The 5,103-nt window shown below is 34.2% G+C and overlaps 1 non-coding gene across 1 annotated transcript; it reads right to left on the bottom strand.

Annotated features, from left to right (window-relative positions):
• Nucleotides 1-3,830: 3,830 nt before the first annotated feature.
• On the bottom strand, nucleotides 3,831-3,937 carry LOC131180508 (small nucleolar RNA R71). Its single transcript, XR_009149275.1, has one exon. It is a non-coding gene; the product is annotated as a small nucleolar RNA R71 (small nucleolar RNA).
• Nucleotides 3,938-5,103: the final 1,166 nt, after the last annotated feature.

Below are 5,103 nucleotides of genomic sequence, written 5' to 3'. Positions count from 1 at the left end.
GATATGTGTTCATTTGTAATGGAGTTGCAGTCAGTTGGAAGAGTTCCAAACAGAGCACGACTACAGATTCCACTATCGAGGTCGAGTATATTCTCGCATCATATCTCGCAAAAGAAGCTGTTTGGATAAAGAAGTTCGTGACAGAACTTACAGTAGTTCCTTCCATTGAGTCAGCGGTTCCACTACAATGTGATAATAATGGAGCAGTCATACAGGCTAAGGAACCAAGGTCTCACCAGAAATCCAAACACATAGAAAGGCGCTACCACATTATCAGAGAAATAGTTGGGCGAGGCGATGTAGCCATGCAGAAAATAGCATCAGCTGAAAATCCAGCTGATCCATTCACTAGGCCTATGTCACAGACTCAGTTAGACCGACATCTTGAGAAGATAGGTCTAAGATATTGTAATGAATGGCTCTAGTGCTAGTGGGAGATTGTTAGTAGTATGCCCTAGAGCATATCATTTAGTATGTATCTTGTACATAATTTTAATAATAAAAGGCATTTCCACTTTTCCGTTTACATAATATATTTATGTGTAATAGAAAAGGATCATTGATATTTTGTTAGAAATATTATTCTTAAGTTGTTAAGAATATGAGTGACAATATTTCTAGCACAAAGTATCATAAATAGGTTTACAATCGAGGATACTTCATAATAAGGACATGATTTATCCAAAAAGATTGTATTCATGTTTGTTCCCAAGTTATTTATATGAGATATAAATAAGATGGAATGGTGAGTCTCATGCCATATAACAAACATGATAGGCACTTATAAATGATAAGTAGGCCGAACCAGTGACACTTATGACAAGCACATGGAGTTTACTCTTGTCAATGTTTTGTCATAAATCATATCAGTGCATATAATCTTTAGACCTGAGATATCACAGTTATCTTGTATATAGGTAGTTTGAGTTTGATACTGCTTTCATACTTGTACTGTGTATGGGTATATGGGCATGTGTTGGCTCCTACTAGTTATATATGGAGGTAGGTGTTGATCAAGATAGAATCTGTTCCTCTAAGTAAATAGAGATAAAATCCTATGTTCATTTAATTGTTCTTGATGTTTCAAGTTCTGGCAGACAGATAGATTTATTCAGAAAAGAGTTTCTGATGAGAAAATCTTTTTAATCAAGAACTAGAATTAAAAGAGAACATAATATTCATAGCAAATGGAGTTTGACATAAACCATGACTCCAGCTTGAGTTGGGATTTTGTAACAGAGAGATTCTAGTGCATGGTAACATATGATTATAGGTTCATTTAAGGTAAATCTTATTACTAATTGGGTGGCCATGGCATGCTATGCTAGGTGTTAACCATGGTCTATGAGGTTCATAAAATGATTTAGAGAAATCATTTATGGTAAGAAAGAGTTCTGATGATATTAAGAGTTGATATCATGTCTCATTGCCAATTAGTGATGAGCCTAGTAAGTCACACACATACACAAGTTATCACCTATTTAAATATGATTTAATTAATTAATTAAAGAGTTTAATTGATTAATTAAATAGGTTTGGTTTGCAATTAAATTGCAAAGTCCCTAGCATGACTTGAAACCAAATCTAGATTATTGGATGTGTAGTATAAATTAAATTTATATTTAAAGTGTTTAAATATGAATTTAATTGATGAGAAATTAATTAATAGAGATTAATTAATTAATTTATATTTGATATAAATTAATTAGAAGAAGAAAATAATTATTTTGGATTAAGAACTCAAAATTAAGACACAGGGGCATTTTGGTCATTTCACAGTGTGACACGTGGCACCATGAGATGGTGACACATGGGATTACACATAAGCTTGCCAAATATTTTTTTTTAATCATGTAAGATGAGTAAAATCAAGATTATATATAGGTTTGACACTTGGCACAATGTGATTGGGTCACTTAAACCTAGAGCTAATCAAAAGGTGACATGTGGCTAGGGTTTAATGTGTTAACCTAGCTATTTAAGTGTGGTTATGAAAAGGAAAAAAATAACCAGCAGCCTCTCCTCTCATTTTTCATGCCACTTTGAGCCTCTCCAGCTATTTCTCTTCATCTCTCATCAATTCAAAGAGATTAGCCATCAATCTCTTGAATTAAGAACACTAGAAATTGTTTCTAGTGTCCTGTTTACATCTCTAATCTCTTAAAAGGCAGAACTTGAATTTCTAATTAATAGAAAAAAGCTTTAGAGGCTGTTCAAGGGCTGCCATAGGTGTTCTTGGTGTGGACAAGCTAGAGGGACAACATTTGGTGTCCTGAAGACGAATCTCAAAGGCGCAGACACACTGCAGTGCATCAAGAGGTTAGTGTAATCGTTCTTGATTTAATCTAGGGTTCTAAAATTAATCTGATTAATTTTAAAATCTTAAATGGCAAATACAGATCCAAAAACATATTAAAAGAGTTTTAATATGTTGTTTATCATTGAAATCAAATAGATAAAAATAAATCTTGCATGGTGCATGTGACCCTAGGTGAAATTTTTTTGAATTCAATGGTATAATCTTGTGTTTTTCACGCTTCCGTTCCTACATCTTCATCATGAGGTTGCCAAAAATTTACACATACACATCAACTTCCATTTTCACTTCTCAAGCTTACCATTCAAACTTTACACATGGAATTCGACTTCAATACAATTAAACATTTAAATCAGCATCCCAAACTACCATTTACATGCAAAAATAAGTTGTACATGGTGAAGTTCCATGGCTGCCGAAATGCTCCATCACCAACAATTCATCAAACCTCAAAAATTCTTCTATAAATCAAATAACCACAACCTTAGTTACACTTTTAATGAAACAAGAATTGAAAATAACTACTTACCTCTTTTCAACTTCTTCAAAACTCCACCAAAACTTATCTTTCTTGCTCCCTTATTGCTGCCCAAGGTGTGTAGGCAAAGATTAATGAAGGAACTTAAGGTTTTTTATTCCAAAGTTTGCAAATTCCCACATTTACCTCATTTCTTTGACTATTTAATTTATGTACCACCATTTTAATTTTTATGATATTTTCAAGGTCTAATATCATTTATTTTTAATGGACATTTAGGTCAAAAGGCAACTCAGGGTGTCAAATGACCACAATGCCCCTATTCGGGTTGCATTCCCGATTTTTTGGTAACACCGAGTTTTATCGTTTTCTTGATTTCTCGTTTTTCTTTGTACTAATTAATTAATTTTGCTTTGATATTTCTAATGACATTTATACTTCAATAAGTCTTTAATTATGTCTCGAAACTAAATTCCGAGGGTTCCCTGCAGTCTTGGGGTCGGCTATTGCCTGCGCCGTAACTTCCCTGTGCAGTCACCCATCGCTACAGTGCTGGCTCGTTTAACTTAGTTTCATTTCATTGCTATTATTTTTCCTTTGTTTTTCTTGTATTTTCCTTTCTTGTATTTCATTATTTTATGTCTCCTCACTAACTTTTAAATGTAGTTCTAGGCATCCTAGCTATCCGGACCGACACTGGTCACCGAAATAGTAGAACGCACTACCGAATATAGGGGTGTAACAGACAATAACTTTGAATTAAAACCAAAATGACTACATATGATTCAACAAACCCAGTTCGGGGGTTCACCAACAGAAGATCCACACTATCACCTCCTGTGCTTTCTTGCCCTATGTGATACATTTAGGATGAATGGAGTTTCTGATCAAGCCATAAGACACAAAACATTCCCATTCTCCCTTCGAGACAAGGCAAGGAAGTGGTTACTTTCTCAACCAGCTGGAACATTCACCACTTGGGGAAACTTCTCACAAGTTTTTCTAGCAAGGTATTTTCCACCTGCAAAGACTGCAAGACTGAGGCTTGAGCTCAACACCTTCTGACAAAAGAAAGTTGAATCACTCTATAACACATGGGAAAGATATAAAGACCTGCAGAGGAAATGTCCACACCATGGCATAGAGAATTGGCTACTAGTGCAAAATTTCTATAATGGGTTACTACCCTCTACAAGGAGCACAGTTGATTCAGCTACAGAAGATGATCTAATGGAGAAAACAGTGACACAAGCTCTTAAACTTCTAGAGACGGTTGCATACCATAATTATGAGTGGTCAAACGAAAGAGGAAATGCAAGGAGAGCAGTAGGGGTCTTGGAAGTGGACGCCCTAAGCATGATAAATGTCACACCTTACCCCTCCATAAGGCATAACATGATCTCGTAGTATACCTAATGAATTACCAAACTTCGTCTACTGATAACCCATTAGATACACTACAAGGGATTTTAAACATTTTCTTATTTCTTTTTACAGTGGTGAACACTTTTGACAGGTGTTAAATTTTTTTATTTTTTTTTACTGAAGTAAAACCAAGTAAAAAATCTGGAGTATCAATAATTTCTGTAAAAATTTTGGCAGAGTGTCAACTATATTTTGAACAAAACAGTTCTTCAAAAACCTATAAAAAAAACACTTCCAATATATTTGTTCAATCCCAAACTCCAATAATAGTTCAACACAAATAAATTTCTCAATATTTGTCAAACTCAATTCAACATCAATTTTCAGTATTTCCAAAGATAGACTACAAAATGACAGAGTAGTTCAAAAGCTGAGATAAGAACTAAATATATTACAACTTTAGTTTACAACTACTCAAAACCAAGTACAATATATACATACAGTGCACATACATTACAACAAAATTTACAAAAAGGTGGTATACTCAATATACCGGCAGAATCCCAAAATATAGCACAAGCAGCCTACTCTGCTACTCTATCTGTCTGTCTACCTGCGACAGCAATGAAAAAGCTATCGCTGAGTCAATGTCTCAGTGGTGTACAACATTAAGAAAATGCAATTTAAAATCATAAACCATAAATCATATAAACTATGGATAATTAAAATCATAGTTAAATTCAAAAAACATAGAATTTCATAAAGAATTAAACTCTATTTCACAATGTCTCAATGAATATCAATAAATCACACACACAGCTTAATCATGATTTCAAAGTCCAATTCGTCCCAAAAGCCAATGGCTAATGAAGAATAACATAGCTAGCTAGCTAGCAAATAAATGAGTACTCATCCTATTCGTCCTCAACTGGCACACACCTCA

Source organism: Hevea brasiliensis, chromosome 5 (assembly GCF_030052815.1).
Source record: "Hevea brasiliensis isolate MT/VB/25A 57/8 chromosome 5, ASM3005281v1, whole genome shotgun sequence".
In the NCBI taxonomy this organism is placed as follows: domain Eukaryota; kingdom Viridiplantae; phylum Streptophyta; class Magnoliopsida; order Malpighiales; family Euphorbiaceae; genus Hevea; species Hevea brasiliensis.
The sequence above is the reverse complement of the archived record's forward strand: the minus strand, read 5'-3'. Positions and strand labels throughout refer to the sequence as shown.